Source organism: Artemia sp. Qi Xiang Cuo, chromosome 3 (assembly GCF_049724085.1).
Source record: "Artemia sp. Qi Xiang Cuo chromosome 3, ASM4972408v1, whole genome shotgun sequence".
NCBI lineage: Eukaryota > Metazoa > Arthropoda > Branchiopoda > Anostraca > Artemiidae > Artemia > Artemia sp. Qi Xiang Cuo.
In genome coordinates this window covers 66,488,686-66,509,608 of record NC_142796.1, presented here as the reverse complement: position 1 = coordinate 66,509,608, position 20,923 = coordinate 66,488,686, and the positions used below count along the sequence as shown (strand labels likewise).

The window sequence follows — 20,923 nt, the reverse complement described above, 5'->3', positions numbered from 1 at the left end:
TTTGCTTATGGTTTAGTCGCTTAGCGCACACGACCTTTCTAACCATGCAACTAGTCCCCGAAGCCACGCCACGACAAAATGACGGCGGCAAATGTGTGATTCAGTATCGGCGGCGCGCCGAAATTTTTTGGCGGCGCGCCGCCGATTTTAGACCGGCGGCGCGCCACAGCGCGCCGATTTTTCTGATTAAAAATAATAATAAAAATTACACTTCATCAAGCACGTTCAACCTCGATTTTAGTAAGGATTTTTAAATGGTTGGCTAAAAACATACAAGAACAATATGACAAAACAGGAATTTGTTGGGCCATGAGGAAAGTGTTTATGTTCACCGTCGATCAGACCAAGTAGAATTCTCATTTATAGCCACTAGACCCAGGGAAACCTATGTTGTGTTTATGTTTAACATTGCATTGTTCCTATAAAATCGGGCGTTTAGTCATTTCCTTCTTTTTAATAATTTGGGCTAATGTGTGTATAACTTTCAAAGTTTGAAGTTCAAATATCTCCTGTTAATCAAATACATACCAAAAGGAAGTGAAAAAAAACAACAAATAACAACATCGAAAAAAACACTGTATACAAATCAGATACCATGGCTTAACAACACCAACAATTTTAAATCAGCGGTTACATCAGTATTGATTCAGTCTTTGAACAGTTAAGATCTATCTATTCTTTTAAAGAGGATTAATCCCAGTTTGAACTAGTTGTCGGTAAAGGATTTTATTCTGATTTAATTAAATACTGAATTCTTTCAGTAGTTACGAAATAGTGAGAACGCTTTTACGTCTCATAAAGTATTTAAACATTTACTCAGTATCTGTAACCTAGTGGAATGTGTGACGTCACTGGATAAATTGAATTGACTGGAGTTTCTGACCAATGCGTTAATTGAACTTTTGACTTTGTTAAATTGAGTTAGTTTCATAAGATATCCAAGTGAGTTATTCCAGTTTGGCAATAATAAAGATTATTATTCATCATTCAATGCTCTCGTCAGAATAAGATGTAGTTAAGACCTCTGTGTGGCGTGAATTTATGTGACAATATTATATCAAGGATTATTGATATATTTGTGATTAGATGGGACGTAAAAGGAAAAATGCTAAGCAAGAAGGCATGGACAGTTCATTTGACACCTCAGGACTCAGTTCTAGCTCGAAACCGGAAATATCGATACTAGCTGCGGATTTTAAGCAAATTCTTGATGTTGTGAACGAAAATGGAAATAAGTTGGACAATATCAACAATCAATTAGGAACTCTTACCGCAAGGGTGGATAACTTGGAAAAAGAACAATCGCTACAAACGAATAAGATAAACAATACTGAATCGAGAATTGGAAAGATTGAGAATGAAACCTCTAGCCTCAAAATGGAAATAAAAACTTGCACGGATGAAATAATGGAATTAAGAAGGAAAAATGAAGATTATATGTTTCGGATTGTGAGAATGGAAGCTGTAAAGCTAGAAAATAATGTCATCATATGGAACGCAGCTTGTAAGGATAATAACCAAGCTCAAGTTCTATTCACAGAGGTAGTTCGTCACGGGCTGGAAATGTCCGAAGTAAATTTCACAGTTACTCATTATGATAGCAACTGTAAATTTTTGAAGGTGACACTGAATAAAAAAGACGATAAATTTGTCATATTGAAGAACGCTAGCAAGCTGAAGGATAAGACATTCCCTGGAAACAACAGCAACCTGTTCATCAGTGATGATGTCCCAACTGAAATCCGTAAAGTGCGGAAGCTGCTTCTAGTGAAACGTGACAAATTACGAAAAGATCATGGATGTAATGCCAGGATATCGAAGGGGTTTCAGCCGAATCTGCTAGTGAAAAGAACAGACGGCTCGATTACCAAATACACATTCAATGATGCCATACCGGAGATTGACAATTTTCATAAAAAAATTTCCATTGCCCAAAGGGAAGTGCCTTTTATATCCCCTGTCGTTGTTCAAATGGCGTAATTTGAGGGTTGCATTAATAGTTCAAGTGCCCAAGTAATATGAATAAAAACATGTAAATTGAAAGTGTTTTTTTTTATGTTTAGTTTATATACGGTGTATTATTATTATATTTTTTTTCTTTACTTTTTTTTTGTTTAGATCCACATAGAGGTTAAATTAAAAGTTGCGCAAATGAGTCGTACTGAGGTAAAACGACTTGGAATGGAGATTATTTTTTTTTGTGTTTTTTAATTTTTATTTTTTATTATTGTTTGCTGGTCTTTTGGGGCATGGTGTGTTTTCTCTTAACGTGGAATTAATATTTGATAATGGATAGAGATAATCGTGAAATTCCATCATCAATGTTAAAAGAATTTGAGCGGAATTATCTTTCATTTCAGTCAATTTTTCAAACTATTGTAGCTGGTGATGATGAAGATACTTCTAGTAATTTTGATATCCCAAAAAATCAATATATATTTAAGAATGAGCTGGTAAGGAAATATGAAAATACAAGTAGGATGTCGTTTTGGAATTGCCGGGGTTGGAGGACTGCGCACGATGTGATTGAAATTTTTTTGTCGGATTCAGATACAGATATTTTAGGCCTATTTGAAGCTTTTTTAGATGATTTGTCAATTTAAGATATAGATGTAAAAGATTACCAACTTTTTCACATCGGTCGGAAAAGACAAAAACAAGGGGGTCTAGGTGTTTTAATTAAAAATTGCATACCAGCACGTATAAGGATTGATTTTTTGCCAATGAATATTGAAATGATTTTTGAATCTTGTTTAGTTGAATGCTCTTTTCCAAATAATCGGAAGTTTTTAATTGCAGTTATTTACCGTACTCCGTCATCCAGCCAGATAGAATTCAAAAATCATTTTGAAAGTATGTTGGATAAATTAGCTAGTCTTAATACTCCTTATTTAGTTATGGGTGATTTTAATATTGATTTAATGAAACTCCTATCTGCAGATCAGAATAGAATAGATAAAAATATTTTGCAGTTTTTGGAGGGCCCACTATCTTATGGACTAAACCCCGTATGTTTTGTGCCCTCTAGAATAGCTGATACATCATTTTCACTTATTGATAATATTTTTTCACCTTATAGTGCTGTTAATACATTTATTATTCCTGATGATTCATCTGACCACTGTATAATTATGTCTGATTTTCTTATAAATTTCCCGCATAATAAAAAAAATCCAACCAAGCGTAGAGATTTTTCACATAAAAATGTGTTAAGGTTAAACGAAGGGCTTGGTGATGTTGATTGGAGTCCTGTAATTGATGAGAAGGATCCGAACCAATCATTAGATACATTTTATTATATTATGAATGAAAAGCTTGATCTTTGTTGCCCATATAAGAGCCCGAGAGGAAAGAAACTTACCCCAAAAAAACCTTGGATAAATGAATCACTTTTGAGATCTATTAATGAGAAAAATCGTTTATATAAAATTAGAATAAAATATCCCATGGAAATAAATATAACGCGTTTTAAAAATTATAAGAATATGCTGGTAAGGATCCTTAGATTAAGTGAAAGACTTTATTATGAAAATTCTTTTCGAAATTCAGATTCCCCTAGAAAAACTTGGAGTTTGATTAATGATAAAATTGGAAGAAATAAAAAGTTGTTACACCCTGAAGTGGTATTTGATATTAATGGTAAAGAATTTAGAGGACCACAAGCTGTTGCTAAGAAGTTTAGTGAATATTTTGCTAGTATTGGATCATCTGTTGTTTCAGGAGAAGTTGACCTTTCTTCCCCAAGGTCGCATAAAAAATATCTACCGCCCACTGAAGATACGAGCATATTTATGGCCCCGGTTACTTTTGCAGAATTTCAAAAGGTCATTAAGAATTTAAAAAATGGTAGTTCATTGGGATATGATGAACTTTCAACTAATTTGCTAAAAAATATTGCAGGTGTAATTTTTGAACCATTGCTTCATATTTTAAATTTATGTATTTTCTCAGGTACATTTCCTATAAGATGGAAAATTGCTCGTGTAATACCATTACAAAAAAAAGGAGATAAATCTGATACAAATAATTATCGTCCTATTGCAATTTTATCACCATTGTCTAAGTATTGGAAAAAATTTTAAAAGGAAGGATTACTAATTATCTAGATAAAATAAATTTTTTTACCAAATATCAGTTTGGATTTAGGGCCTTCGACGGAACAAGCAGTTGCAGCTCTTGTATTAGAAATAAATGACTGCTTAGATAGTTTTTGCATGTATCTACTGTTTTTTATGATGTTAAAAAAGCATTTGACACTTTAAACCATGAAATTCTTTTTGATAAAATGGAAAATTCCGGTATAAGAGGGAAAGGACTAGATATAATAAGATCATACCTTTATGGACGTAAAATCGTGGTAGATGTTGATGGACATTTGTCTAGTTTAAATGATCTTGAAGATATTGGTGTCCCACAAGGATCGGTATTAGGTCCGCTTTTATTTTTGATGTGTATTAATGATCTTCCACGATGTTTGCAGGGAAATAATGGTCTTGCAATTTTATTTGCAGATGACACAGCTGTTTCTGTTAAAGCGAAGGATTCATCTACATTGATTCAAAATTTGTTTAACACTGTTAGTTCAGTTAATCGATGGTTGGTTTCTAATTATTTAGTACCGAATTTTAAGAAGACTGAATTTATGGTCTTTGGTCATTCAAAACGTGCTACTAAAAAAATTTCATGTCAGGAGCTTCAAGTTGGTGAGCATAAAATACGTAGAGTTCAATCGTATCGTTATTTAGGAGTTTTTATTGATCCCCTTTTGTCATTTCAAACTCATATTGATCATTTAAGGGTGAAACTTTCGCAAAATATTGTGTCTATGTATCGTTTGCAACATGTTTTTCCATTTTCAATTTTAAAAATAATTTATCATTCTTTGATTGCTCCTTATTTAAATTATTGCACAATTATTTATTTAAATACTTTTTGGACGCATATAAAACCCCTACAGATCCTTCAAAATAAAGCAGTGAGAATACTTGGAAATTTGTTACATCGTCCATCAAAACTTAGAGATGCATCGGAAAATGAAACATTATTTTTTTTCTTGAATTTATTAGATCTGAAACATATAAGAGAACTTAATATATCAATATGGCATTTTAAAATACAAGATCCTAGTAGTTATTTTTATGAAAAATCTCTGTTGATTCTGCCCCCTCCTTCGGCTCTTAGCTAGAACTCTACTCTCTACTAGAGTTTTAGTTCTCTACTAGAACTAAAACTCTAACTAGAACTCTAACTAAAACTCTAATTTAAAACTCATAACTAAAAACTATAAACTCTTAACTAAAACTAAAGTAAACTTCGACTGTAACAAAAACTCAAGGCTAAAACTCTAAGGTAAAACTCCGAACTCTTCAATATAAATAAACTAAATTAGAACTTCAACAAAAACTCTTAGCTAAGACTCTAAGCTAAAAACTATAAACTCTTAACTAAAAATAAACTAAACTAGAACTCTAACAAAACTCTAAGCTAAGACTCTAAGCTAAAACTCTAAGACTATAGGCTAAAACTCTAAGCTAAAACTCTAAAAACTAAAACTCTTAACTAAAACTAAACTAGAACTCTAACAAAAGCTCTAAGCTAAGACTCTAAGCTAAAATTCTAAACTCTTAACTAAAACTAAAGTAAACTTCAACTCTAACTAAAACTCTAAGCTGAGACTCTAAAGTAAAACTCCAAACTCTTAACTTTAACTAAACTAGAACCCTACCAAAAACTCTAAGCTAAGACTCTAAGCTAAAAACTGTAAACTCTTAACTATAACTAAACTAACTTCAGCTCTAACTAAAACTCTAAGCTAAGACTCTATGGTAAAACTCTAAACTCTAAACTAAAACTAAACTAAACTAGAACTTCAACTAAAACTCTAAGCTAAGACTCTAGGCTAAAACTCTAAACTCTTAACTAAAACTTAACTAAACTACAACTTTAACTAATACTCTAAGCTATGACTCTAAGCTAAAACTGGGTTAAAGAAAAAACCAGATAAATGTTGGATAATTTCTAAGTCTAAAAAATTCAGTCTGAGAAAACTTAAAAAAATTCAAAAAGGAAGGGAGGAAGGGAGGGGCTCTGGGGGCTCGGGGGCCTTTGGGGGCTCGGGGGCCTTTGGGGGCCCGGGGGGCCTTTTGGGTTCCGGGGGCCTTTGGGGGCCTTTGGGGCCCAGGGGAGCCCTTTTGGGTTGGGGTAGAGGGGGCCCTTTGGGGTTGGGTAGGGGACCTCACAACACTGTTCAAATGGAACTTGTGTATTAAAACGACCACAGAGTTTCACCCCAAATCATCTTCGAAATCATCTTCTTAAATCATCTTCTAAAATGTCTCAAACGGTTTCGCCTAAATCATCTTCTAAAATGTCTCAAACGGTTTCGCCCAAATAATCCCCTAAAATGTCTCAAACTGTTTCGCCCAAATAATCCCTAAACGTAATTTCTGCGTGTTCCTTTGTTTTGACATCCCTGCGCTGTCACATTTGAAATTCCCAATAAACTATTTCCCACGTTAATCTCTTCATCTCATAGGTGTTCCTAGCTACACTATTAAGGCTTCGATAGAATTCCCGAATTTATCTCTGCCACTAAAGATCAGAGAAGCCATATCTAAAAATAGAATATTAATTTATCTCTGTCACTAAAGACCATTTATCCCTCAGACCTAAAGATCAAAGAAGCCATAATGTTTCTTAATTCCCCTTTTGTGGATCAATACATTCCCCCACCGATTACGTAAATCAATTTCTGAGAAATCTACTTTCCCCTCGAGTCGATCAATACATCTCTTCCCGTTAATGCGCATGTGCAAACTTCGCCCGGAGTCATTACACCTAAAAACAACAACAAATAAATTGACCTTGAAAAAGGGGGCCGTTGACCCCATTAGACTCGATCAATAATCCTTGAATACATTATAGCCTGTCAGTGTTAGACTAAATTATAGATGGCAGCACACGGCCCCCCTGGAGATATTAGGGCTTCCCTACTACTATATTATTCAATGCTGCTTTTTACTTGTCTAGCTTTTAAAGAAAGACTTCTAGAAAATATATAGCTAGAAATTACTGAGGACCTAATATTGTTATATCTTTCTAAAATTATAATGAATAAAATAAAAAAAAAGTTCAGATTTAGGTTGCTACAATATACACGGCTGTTTATTTGTGGAGAGGAGGGGGTCGGGTTAAAATTGAACAAGCTCAAAAATAGGGAAACAATGTGGGAAATAGTTAAAATAAAGGAGAATCGTATAGATTATGAGGACAGGGGGTCATATGGGGACAGGGGGCTGGGACTTTCCAAATGCTTGAAACATACAATCAAACAAAATAAAGTTCCTTAAATGAGAACGGAGAATCAAAATAGCCAAAGCCTGAGGCTGAAAGTGCAAAGAAAAAGAAAAGAAGCCTGAAGTGCAAAAAGAAAAACATTTAGAGGCTGTGATCAAAGATTTAATTACGAATTTCTATAGAAGGTGATTTTAGCTGGCATAATTCTTGCATATTAATAATAGTAGTGTTACATTGCTCATCAATAATAACAGAAAATATAGTAGAGAAATTGTGGGAGGAGTCATGATAAAGCAGTCGCACATTTTGACTTCTACGTTTCAATATTTATAATCAATAGTCTCAGATATCCTTAAAAACTAACTTCAATGAAAATAAAACGCTGTTTGTGAAAAATATACTCGACGTATTTCTTATTGCAATTTTACATTAAAATTGTAGCCTCAGATTTGAAGCCTATAGGCTTAAAAATTCTTAACTGTGTGCCTTAATAAAGTTAAATACTATTTCTGAAATGCGTACTGAGATATTAGCGTAAATAAAAGCCTTATGGCCCTTTGCTATAGGTAACGCTAAAGCTTTGCCTACTGAAGGGTTGATTTTTAGTCCCAAGTAAGCTGCGAAATCACCATTACCCTTATTTAGATAAAACTTTCTTAAATCAAACTTTGACAGATGACAATTAAAAATCAGGGGAAAGATTCTCCAAGAATTCGCTGAATTCTTGAGATGGCTGTCTCACATACGGTTATACAGCCTTTTTTTGTAGATAGCACAGTTGTACAGGCTGCAGTCATAGCTGTGAAATTTTTGCTTATTGTGCTGTAATTGGTCATATTTTAAGAAGTATTGGGACCAATAGAATATACAATGGAGTTCATTTGTTAAAGTTGTCAGAATTTATACTTGTTAAAAAGCCTAGGAGAGAACTTTATAGAAAAGGTTCTGAATATGGAAAACATTACATTTTAGGAGTTTATCCAAGAAATGGTTAATCCAAAATTCAAGCAAAGAGTATTTAAAATTGTTCATGGTAACCCCAAATTTAGATGCCACAGAGAAGAAAGACGAGAACCAATTCGGTTCACATTGAGAATGAAAATTAAACTTTTTGCAGAGTTAGTTTATTCTTACCATAAAAATTAATAAAAATAATAATTATCATTCACTCACTAGACACGTTTTTATTGCGCAGAATTATGGGAGGGCAGCACATTTTCTCACATCAATAGGAAAAATGAAAGTTGGTAATTAAAATCACCCATAGTACCGGGGAATGGGAAATCACTTATTTTTCTAATCTGTAGCTTCAAAGATGATGAATAATAAGCCGCCAAAAAACCTACTTCTCAATTAAAAAAAAGAAAGAAACAAAATCATAAACCATTGGTGCTTAGCAGAAGTGTTCATAACGATTTTGGCAATACTATAATATGAAGATATTAATTTTAAAAAAATGTTAAAAATTAGTTTTTTAAATAACCTAAAGAGCCATATTAAAACTGAAAATAAACAGAACTAAAGTGCTAGTACAATTCAAATTTATGACAACCAGAAATTACTCTTAAATAACAATTCAAACACAAATCGAAAAAAAAAATTTAAATAAATTATCATATCAAATATAAAGGTAACAGGTAAAACCCTTGTGAACCTAAACGGTAGTCAGATCGAAGACGTTCAGTCGTTCAAATACCTCGGCTCAAGGGGAAACCCTGTTTGCGAATCTTCAGAAGAGATCTGGAGCTGCAAATCGTCAGCCTGGGACGTCATCCTTCAACTACGGATGGCTCTTTGGAAGCGGAGTGAAATTTTGACACAGACGAAGCTCCAGGTGTATGAAGCTATGGTTCTTTCTGTTCTCCTCTGTGGATATGAGACATGGTCACTAAAAGCAGCCGAAGCATCGAACGACGAAGTCAGTAGAAGATGTGGGGATCGCCCACTAGTCTCCGATTTTGTCAAGCAGAGGAGACTGTGATGGTTTGGTCACACAATGCGTAGACCAGATGACCATATAAGAAAAAGATGCCTAAAATGTCTACCACTACCGGCACGGAAGAAGAGAACAGGAGGCCAAAGGAAGATGTGGCTCGCTACATTGAAGTTTCATCTGGAGCCAATTGGAGTGTTCCGAAAATACAGCCGTCGTTCGGACCGTCAATGGCTGGAGATCGTACAGCCTGCCACTGGAAGGAGACGTGTCGTCGTCTTCTAGGCGCCACGATGACCCTGGATGCGGCTTGAACGTACAACAATTACAAGTAAGTATGCATGCTTCATTGTGTGCTGTCATGTGTCCCTTAGCGCGCTGTGATGTGTCCCATTTCTGAAACAAATGTTCGCTGCTTTAGAGCACCTACACTGTGATTTATACTTTAATAGTTGTTTTTTGGCCGTTTTGAGTTTGAACTATTAATTATAGGAATTTATTTCTGCTGATCTTAGTTTTCATATGGCCTTCACTTTTGTTTGAAAGAAAGTTGTTTTTTTTAGTAATTTTTGCTCGTTTTCAACTGCTAAAGTTTCAAGTTTTTCAACATTCCTCATTTAAAAACCTATTTTTTTTTGTCATGTATCTCTGTTTGACAGAAACATCATGTTATGCTTTGGATCGGTTTTACATATCCCTTTAGGCATTCAATTCACTTCCTTTTAGAGCTTCGTACACATTTATAGAGTCATTCAATTATTTGTTAGCCCTTAAAAGAGCTGTTGGTTAATTTGTAGTGGGGCCGAGGTAGAGTCATTTAAGCCTTTGCCGGCTTTTTAGTCTTCTTTGGTAGAAGGACTGCTTGACTGTTGGGCATAACACCTCCTTGGGCAATGGTAAACCCCGAAAGAAGCTGGTTCAATTCTTCGTCGTTTCGTATGGCAAGCTGGAGGCGACGAGGAATTATACGGGTCTTTTTGTTGTCTTGTGCACCAGTGCCGGCATGCTCAAGAACTTCGGCAGCCAAAAAATCCATCTCTGTTGCAAGGTAAACGGGTGCCCCTACGCAAACTCGCCCCGCTTAGTTACCCTTTCTTAGAAGACGGTGGGTCCTTCCTACTGGGAGTCCTGGAACTGGAGTCCTGCCCTGTTTGAACGGAATTTTGCCTTTCCTCTTCTCAGCATATTTCTTAGGTTACCAAATTTGCTTTAACTCTAAACACGATAAAGCTAAATTAATGTCTCATTTTCATTAGTGTTTACCCGCACTTTATACTCCATACGCGGACTAAAGTTCTTCTGTGAAACAAAGCTACTCGGGAACTTTTGCTTGTATAAATACCTAACCTAACCTAATAACCTAACCTAAATACCCTAATAATAACCTAATAACCTAAATACTTAAACTAATAACCTAACCTAACCTAACCTAACCTAACCTAACCTAACCTCCCTAGGGGGGCTATGCCCTTATTTGGGGTGCAAAAAAGTTATAGGGGGCAGCAGGGGTGAGGGATCGCGCTGGTACCCCCATCTCTACTCAAGACCTCTCACCTATCTCACTGCTGCTAAATACGAAAGGTGCTAAGTAATATTTTCCCAAATGTTCAGGAGAAGCAAAAAAATGTTTTAGAAAAAATGCCTCCATATCTCTCTCGAGTTCCAATCCTGCCTTTCGGCCATCTCTTGGTGGCACTTTACGCTTTTTGTCTGCAAAACTGGTCAAAATTTGGGTATAACGCTTTTGAATGGATTATAAAATTGAGAATATCGCGAGAATGAAATGGATGCACGTGCATTCTGATTTAACCAATCAACCTCAATTTACTGACTTTTGACTGACATTTGTCGTGCCGCCTTTTTGCATTTCCACAGCCGAGTTCATGCATAAACCTTTTCAATGCGGAAAGTGTTGATGCTAGTGTAAAACAAGGTCAATATAAAAAATCCCACCTACAGCAACCGCTATCTAAAAATGTCCATTTCCCTGCAAGAAATTGAAAAGCTCAACGAAGTGCAAGTGCCGTAGGATAACGGACAGCCTCCCCACATAAATTTGAACTGTTTGGAATTTCAAATCTTGTGCATAAAGCAAATCGATCCCTATTGTACGATATGTCCTTTGATAAAGCCTATAGAACCCTGTATGAATTGACAATGCAATCATTAGATCGAGCTTCACAGCTCGTCCAGCTCATTAGATCGTCTAAAAACCTTAAATTTGCTCGAGAAAATTCTAACTGCCAGCAATGCTATAATCATAGTTAACGGTAGAGCCTCGAATAGAAAGATTGAAACTGGCTTTCTGTCTTTCCGACTAGGAAATATGTACAACTCTTCTATCTTCCTGGCCTACCATTCTACAGCCCCCATGTCAAGACCTTTATTGGAAGCAAAGGAAAAATATATTACCCAAAATCGGAAGAGTGTGCAAAGTTTGTTAAGCAAAAGCTGTGGGTTCTACAGCACTATTGTACTTTGTTTTCCGATGTTGAGCCTATACGTGCTTTGAATTTCTTTGCATTTACATGGATATATTTTGCCTAAATAAATTCATGGTGGAAAATAGACTCTTATTTGTACAATATTGATTTCAGAGCCCTAAGAATAAAGTGCAACAGTACTTTTTGTAAAGTTGTTTATTAAAAATTGTTTTATATGCAAAAAAGGGTTTCCGTTTTCTTGAATAGATTTTCTATAGATTTCTTCTTCAACTTGTAAGTACTCATCGTCGACAACAACTAGCAATGGAAGATCATTCGTCCACTTGGCGCTCTTTCCCTTGTAACTTGCTCCCTTGGTACTCGCTTGCTTGGTATTCAACAGCTGCAAGCAAAATAAAGCAAAAAGCTGCAGGCAATGCAGGCTGCAAACTTAAGCCAACAGCAGATGTACAACTGAGCTAACAGCTGCAGACAATTAAGCCAACAGCTGCAAGTAAAACTAAGCTTACAGCTGTAGGTACAGCAAGGCCAACAACTGCAGATACAATAAAGCAAACAGCTGTAGGTACAACTAAGCCAACAGCTACAGCTACACTTAATTCAACAGTTGCAGACAATTAAGCCAACAGTTGCAGACAATTAAGCCAACAGCTGCAAGCAAAAATATAAGCCAACAGTTGCACCTAAAACTAAGCCAACTGCTGCAGACACTTAAGCCGACATTTCTAAGGAATCCCTGTCTTAATCGAAGGAATTCAGAGTTTCTGAATATTAAATGTTTTGAATAAATCTGAAAATTCAGGAAAATTTATATAGAAGTCATAATTTTGGCGTTTGGTTTCGTCTATCAAAATAGAATAAGCGTTTGATACTTCCTTAAAAGCATCATTAGCTTCAAGGGCGCCGGCAGGAAATTTTCCAGGGGGGGGGGGCAGACACCAAAATAGCAGTGGCGGTTGGGTGATAGTTTAGGTGGTTTAGGGCACCCAACTACGACTTTAGCCTGAAGAGGACAAATTTTAAATCAATTTAAATTTCTAAGAAGCTAATTGACTTAAAAGTATAAATAACTATATTTTAGGCTTCCCAATTACAAAAGACTTAATGCCACGCGGTGGCAGTACTGGAATCAACCATGTTGATTCGCTTTATTTGTAATAAAATTTGGCTAAGTTTGGTGATCTGTAATTGCGTATCAGCTATAATGAGGGGGGGGAGTCATTGTTTAGTTGGGGGTAGGGTAGATTCATACAAAAGTACATTTTAATGGACACACTGCTTACTCTTTGTACAGCTTCAGATAAATGTTGAAAGAGGTAGGTGGGAATAGGAATTAATTAAAATGTTTCTCCATACAGCTATAATGTTACATTCCCATATATACCACCACAGAGATGGAAAAGGCAAGGCAGGTCCTCACAGCCCGCCAGAAAATTTCTTTGGGGTGACAAATACTGCTATGAAATTAGTTTTCAGCAATTTTAAATGGTGATATTTTTTTTCTATTTATATGAAGTACTTCAATGTATTTAAACAAACGTATGTAATGTATTTATCGATAAGAAAATTGTAATGTAGAGGTTGTGATGGCTTCAGTTATGTAGAAGATCAAAACCCCCACAGAATTTCCATCCAAGCAAACAATAATACTCCTTTTCACCCAAACGAAATTCTTTATTAGTAATATTATCAAGGACTTTTCACCAAAATTACTATTCATCGCCAATTTTTTAAGCAAATTCTAATTTTATTTAAAATTGAAATTTAAACGTAGGACGGTACTAATCAACGTACAATTATTGATTTAGACATTTTAGAAGCAATTAGATAGGGATTTAAGGGACCGGTACCTCAAATTATATCTTGGTTAGGCCTGGGTATGATTTGGAATATAAACAGAAATTAATTAAAAAAAGAGCTTATCAACAAAAGGAAGGAACAGATTTGAAACCTTTTTGAACAGATTATTCTTTGCATCAAGGGGGCTGTCTCTTCTTTAGCTCCTTACTCTTTACTGGGAAGTTTGGCCCTTTTCAAATTTTTAAAGAAAATCTGCAATTGGAAAAAAAAGAATTTTCAAAGCACTAAAAAACTTTTGTTTAATGAGCAAAGCGTTGAGAAGGGGATAGTCCCCCTTATATACAGAGTAATTTACATCTGTTTTAACTTTTAAACTTGCTCCTTACTTTAGGTGAAAAACCTTTTCTATTTGTTTAATTACATTTCATGAAACTGTTAAGTTATATGAATCCAATACTTTTGATAGCGCAAAAAAAACAATCAACATTTCAATGATCTCTGTTTGGATTTTGATGGGTAATCAAACAGTTCGTGGTAACGAACTGTAATTAAGGAGGTACCTGACTCAATAGTAATCAAAACTCTAAAAAACGAAATTTTGATATCAATAGATATATCGAAAGAATTGGTTTATTATTCTTATTCGAAATATATAAGTTTCATTAAGTTTAGTTTTACCCATCAAAAGTTACGAGCATGAGGAAATATTTTTGATTTTCAAAAAAAGGGGAAAGACCCCTTAACGTCATATGATTTTAATGAAAATCACACCATCAGATTCAGCGTATCAAAGAACCCTACTGCCGAGGTTTCAAGCTCATATCTGTAAAAATGTGGAATTTTTAAATTTTGCCAGAAGAAAATTCACGGATGCGAGTTTATTTGCTTTTTTTCCCAGGGGTGATAGTATCGACCCAGTGGGCCTAGAACGTCGGGAGAGGGCTTATTCTAACGGAAATGAAAAGCTTTAGTGCCTCTTTTAACTGACCAAAAAATTAGAGGTCAACTAGGCCCACTCTCACGCCACTTTTTTCCCAAAATCGTCAGATCAAAATTTTGAGATATCTTTTTTGTTCAGCATAGTTGAAAGGCCCAATAACTATGTCTTTGAAGATAAAATGACCCTCTGCAGCCCCTGGGGAAATCTTTGTAAGTTGTAGAATTTGCCCATTGTTTTAGTTGTTATTGGGAAGTATGCATAAATTTTTCGAGTGAGTAAGGGAGGATGAATTTTCTGCTTGGAGAGTTTTCCGTTGAGAGGGAAGTCTTCAGGGGGTAAACTTCTCAGGGTAAATTTTACGCTCGGTGAATTTGCCAGAAATCCTATACTAAATTTCTTTATATGTCTTGCTCTCTCTCTACCGATTCAATTTTGCAAAAAGAGATGCTAAGGGTAATGGAGATGTCCGGGGTAAATTTTCGCCATTACTGAATTATCCAGAGGATATTTCTATGGAGAGGGGGATTTTTCCGTGGAGGTGGAGCCAGATATCCTGGCGCTATTTAAAAAACAATCAGAAATAAAAAAAATCCAGATTTTTTAACTGAAAGTAAGGAACAACATTAAGACTTAAAACGAACAGAAATTATTACGTATATGAGGGGGGTTTGCCCCTCCTCAGTCCCTTGCTCTTTTCACTACTATTTAATTTTTGTCCCAATTCTTGAAAAATGACTCCTGAAACATAAGGGTGTTTAATTAGAACGATGATTAACTTTCTTTTAAAGTGCTGAAAAACTGTAGCCTGGTAAATTTTCGCGAGGACTGAATTGGCCAGAGGATATTTCTACAGGGAGAGGGATTTTTCCGTAGAGGTGGAGCCAGGTATCCTGGCGTTATTTAAAAAACGATCAGAAGTTTAAAAAACAAGTTTTTTCAACTGAAAGTAAGGAGCCACATTAAAACTTAAAAACAACAGAAAGTATTACTTATATGAGAGGGGTTGCCCCCTCTTCAACATCTCGCTCTTTACGCTAAAGTTTAAATTTTGTCCTAATTCTTTAAAAACGACTCCTGAAACACAAAAGTCGTTTAATTAGAACAATAAGTGATTTTTTTTTAAAGTTCCAAAAAACTGTAGCGTGAAGAGCGAGGTGTTAAGGAGGGGGACAACCCCCCCCCCTCATATATGTAATAATTTATGTTCATTTTCAGTTTTAATGTTGCTCCTTACTTTTGAAAAAACTTGTTTTTTTTCTTTGTTCAATGAAGCTTAGAGACAAATAATTTTCTAAAGGCAACGGAAAAAATTTGTCAATTAAAGTAAAAGTATATAAAAATGAAAAAAATCAGTAATTACAAAAAGTACACAAAACAATAGCCTACTTACAAAAAATAAGATATAAACTCCCAACATTCAGTTCTGTTGAGCAATGCTGAAGCGTTGTATGGATATTTTTTAACAATATCGACAGTTTTGAACTTGGCTATCAAACACCAATAGTTAATGTCTTTAGACTCGGTGTTTATAAAAAGTAACACATTATCAAAGTAGTTTGTTCAAAGTAGAACATTAAAACTAAGATTAAGAAAATCAAATAAAAATTTTTAATTCAATATTTTTAATTTTATTTTGAATATCTAAAGCCAGTATATTTGACATCTTTATACTTAATAACTGTAAAAAATTACATCTTTTCAAAGTGACAACTAGAGAAATACAATCACTCCAGGAAAAAGATTGATGATAAAACACAAAAAAACGTATCTGTTCAGGGTTAAAATACAAAATTCCCAGCATTCCGTTCAGGGAAAACATTTCTGATTATAGTGGCTTCATATATCAGCTCATGGGTACTCTTGCAATGCAAGCAAAATTTGACGGCATATTCTTACCGAAATTGCCATTTATTAAGTTTTTTCTATAATTATACAAACTTTCTTGTGTTCTAGTAACTGCACTAATTACTAATAAACGAATACATATTTAGGATAACCACAAAAAGCTGATTCCTTGACTGAATGTCATCAATAGGCTCTTATATTTTTGTTATTGACAAAGATTGTTATTTACTTACCATTCATTACTATGAAGAGTTTGATTTTTTTTTGCTCCAACCAAATCATATAGAAAAATATTTGTGGAAAACTGGTTAAGGGTTACTCAGTTAGAAATTAGAACTTGTGTTTTCCTTATTATGGGTCAAAATCTATTGGCAGGCAGCCAACAATGGGGCAACAAAGAAAAAAAATTCTTGCTTTTTCCCTATTCTGCTCTCTTTCCTTTGGTTTCCTTGTAATTACTTTTCAGTTCCAACTTTCCAGGGGGGGGGCTTATTATGGGTCAAAATCTATTGGCAGGCAGCCAACAATGGGGCAAAAAAAAATTCTTGCTTTTTCCCTATTCTGCTCTCTTTCAATTGGTTTCCTTATAATTACTTTTTAGTTCCAACTTTCAAGGGGAGGGGGGGGCATGGCCCCCCTGCTCCCCCTTGCCGGCGCCCATGATTAGCTTCTTCCACACAATTTAGATTTTTATCAGGAATCATACACTACAGAACCAGATCTAGGTTTTTTCAGATATGGCGGGGAAAAACATTTTGACCCCCACCCGTGATAAACTATTAATATTTTTTCTCCCCTAATAAATTATTAGGATTTTGTCTCCCACTATGACAGATCGTACAGCAAAACCAAGGTAATACCTAGCACTCAAACAGTGCCTAATCTTAAACTAATTTCCGACTAAAATGCATGTTTCATAGACATAAAATAGACTAGTTTCTTAATCTTTGATATGATAGAGATGGTTAGGATTGGCGGAAAATTAAGACTAGACTAGTTAAATTGACTGACTAAAATCTTGGAGTACTTTTTTGTAACATGTAAACTCGAGCAAAAGTTACCCTTACATCATAGCCAGGGGTGGCTCGAAGCACCCAGCCCAGAAGGGATGACAGTCCCTTCATTTAAACGACTCCTTGGTCACATTATACGACTTATTAAAATTTATTATACATTATTCTCTTATCATTTATTTGCTCAAATTAGTCCAAAGACCACATAACAATGCGTCTAGGGTTGACACAACCTCCCCCCCCAGTGCCCTGGGGATAAGGTTGTTATTTACGCCCTGGGGGCATATAAGGTTTTTATGTTATGGGTGGTCGTATATACTTCAGATGGGGCTCACTTGATTTGAAACTGGAAGTTATAGTACCCTTTTTAAGAGTCAAAAGGGATTTGAGCAAAAGGGAGATAGCAAATTTGTTCATTATAATCGAAGGGTCCGGAAATTATGTCCTTGAGGAAGACAATCCCGCCCCCACAGGTCTCAGGGCAAGGGTTGTAAGTTATGCCCCGGGGGCATATAAGTTTTATCTTCTAGTTCCTTTTTAAGCGTCAAAAGTGATGAAGGACATCCCCCCCTCCCCGACAACCTCTCTTTTCAATAAACACATCTGATTGAAATTACGAGATAGCGATTTTGTTAAAAATAGTCCAAAGAACATAATGCCTCTAGGATTGACACAACCCCCAGTGCCCTGGGGATGGGGTTGTAAGTTATACCATGGGGGCATATAATGTGTTTATGAAATAAGCGGTCGAATAAACTTCAGATGGGGCTCACTTTATTTGAAATTGGAAGTTATAGTGTCCTTAATAACAGTCAAGTTATTTGAGAGCAACCAGCCCCTCCCCCTCCACGCTCATCATTTTCCTTAACACCTCCCATAAAAATTTGGAGATAACAATTTTGTTCATCGTAGTTGAAGAGCCCTGGAATTATGTCTGTGGGGAAGGCCTTCCCCCCTACACCTCTCAGGGCAAGTGCTGTAAGTTATACCCTGGGGCCTATAAGGTTCTTACAGAAAGGGTGGTCATATATACTTTGGAGGAGACTCATTGGATTGGTAATATGAAGTTCTAGTGCCCTTTTTAAGAGTCAAAATTATCTGAGGGCAGATATCCCTTCCTCAACACGTCGTGTTTTCCCCAAATACATCGAATAAAAATTTTTGAGTTATTCATTTTATTCAAAATAGTCCAAAGAGCATATAACAAAGCTTTTGGGGTTGATACAAACCATCAGAGCCTAGGGGCGATGGTCGTAAGATATGCCACGGGGCATTTGAGCTTTTTATGGAAGAGATGGTTTTTTTACTTTAGAAGAGGCTCATTTAGTTGAAAATTGGAACTTCTAGTTCCTTTTTAAGCATAGAAAGTGATGGAGGGCATTTCGCCCCCTCCCTCCGCAACAACCTCTCTTTTCACTAAACACATCTGATTGAAACTATGAGATAGCAATTTTGTTCAAAATAGTCCAAAGAAAATTTGAAATTGGAAGTTAAAGTGCCCTTATTAAGAGTCAAAGTGATCTAAGAGCAACCAGCCCCCTCCCCCCCCATCTCCACGATCATCATTTCCCTTAATACCACCAATAAAAATTTGGAGACCATTTTGTTCATCGTAGTTGAAGAGCCCGGGAATTATGTCTATGAGGAAGACCCCCCCCTACAGCTCTCAGGGCAAGGGTTGTAAGTTATGCCCTGGGGCCTATAAGGTTCTTATAGAAAGGGTGGTCGTATATGCTTTGGAGGGGACTCATTGGATTGGTAATCAAAGGTCCTAGTGCCCTTTTTAAGATTCAAAGTGATCAGAGCGCAACTACCCCCCCCCCCACATACACACGAGCACGTCGTGTTTTCCCAAGATGCATCCAACAGATATTTTGAGACAGGCCTTTTATTCAAAATAGTCCAAAGATCATGTAACAAGGCTTTTGAGGTTGATACAAACCACCAGAGCCTAAGGGCGAGGGTTGTCAGCTATACCCCTGGGGTATTTAAGGTTCTTGTGGAAAGGATGGTTGTATAAACTTTAGAGGTGGCTCATTTGGTTGAAATTGGAAGTTCTCCTTTTAAGGGTTAATAGTGATGGAGGTTAACTAACCCCCCCCCCCCTCCACAACTACTGTTCTCTTTACCAAATGTATATGATTGAAATTGTGCGATGATGATTTTGTTTAAAATAGTCAAAGAACATATAACAATGCCTCCAAGGTTGGAACATCACCCCAGAACCCTGGGGCAAGGGCTTTAAGTTATGCCCTGGGGCATATAAGGTTCTTATGGAATGGGTGGTCGCATTAAATTCAGATGGATCTCATTTGAATTTACATTGGAAGTTATAGTGTCCTTTTTAAGAGTCACAGTGATTTGAGAGACCGCCCCCCCCCCACACCCTTCATTTTCCATAACAAACATCCAAACAAAGTTTTGAGACATCAATTTTTTCAGAAATGAAGAAAAGCTCAGTAATTATGTGTTTGGGGATCTCAACCCCTCCCCCCCCCGAGGCCTCAGGGCAAGGGCTGCAAGTTATGCAATTTGTTCATTGTTTACATATAGTATATGTTATTGAGAAGAAGTATGCATCTTTGACTTCTACTTTCCCAAAATACGAAGGGCATTAATATGAGTCTTTCAGGGAGTGTTGAGGGGAGTCTTGAACTACATCATAACATGTTATGTGTATATGGATTGTCTAAAGGGTGTCCCTCAGGAATGGCTGAGTATATTGATTTGGAATTTTCAGGAAATGATTATGGAGATGATCAATTGACCGAAAAGGCAATATTTGCACGCTACTTCTACTACAACTACTGCTGCTTCAACTGCTACCAAAACCAAACAAGGTCGCACCATTGCCGGCACGCTCAAAAACTTCAGCAGCCAAAACACCATCTCTGCTCCAAGGTAAACGCCAACTGGCTCCGCATAGTTGCCCTTTCTTAGAAGACGGTTGATTCTTTCTACTGAGAACTAGAGTTCTGCCCTGTTTGAACTTTGCCTTTCCGTTCACCTTTCCTCTTCGCGGCATGTTCCTTTAGCTTTAAACACAGCAAAGCTAAAATGATGCCTCATTTTCATCAGTGTTTACCCGTACTATTTATACTCCATGCGTGGACTACAGTTCCTCTATGAAACAAAACTACTCGGGAACTTTTGTTTGCATAAATACAGCTCAAATTTTGTGAAAGGTATTCAGTTGAAAATTTTCTTTCGTCAAAGAACTACTGAACATGGCCCTAAAGACTTCTGAAAAAGCATCAAAGAAAGCTGGTAAGGCGCAGAAAAAATGAATAAAACTGATAAGAAAGGAAACGCAAGAGAAAGGAAAGCTACGCCATTTACATTTACAAAGTTCTCAAGCAAGTGCACCCCGACCTGGCGTTTTCAGCGAGTCAATTTAGCACCATAAATAGCTGTGTCAATATCTTTGAAAGGATTTCCGCCGGGGCCTCTCGTCTAGCTCACTGCAACAAGGGGTCCACCATCACGAATCCATCACGAATTGGTAATAATACAAGAGTGCCAATATAGAATGTTCTTTATCTCTTTAGAACGGTAATATACGAATTGATGGTAATAATAATTGGTAATATCAAATGTTCTTTACCTCTTCTGAGTGGAACACATGAATTCGTGGTAATAAGAATTCTGTTAA

General features: G+C 36.1%; 1 pseudogene; it reads right to left on the bottom strand.

The window, feature by feature from the left end:
• Positions 1–10,046: 10,046 nt before the first annotated feature.
• LOC148954432 (histone H2A-like) lies at positions 10,047–20,296 on the bottom strand (annotated as a pseudogene).
• Between the last annotated feature and the right edge of the window lie 627 nt (positions 20,297–20,923).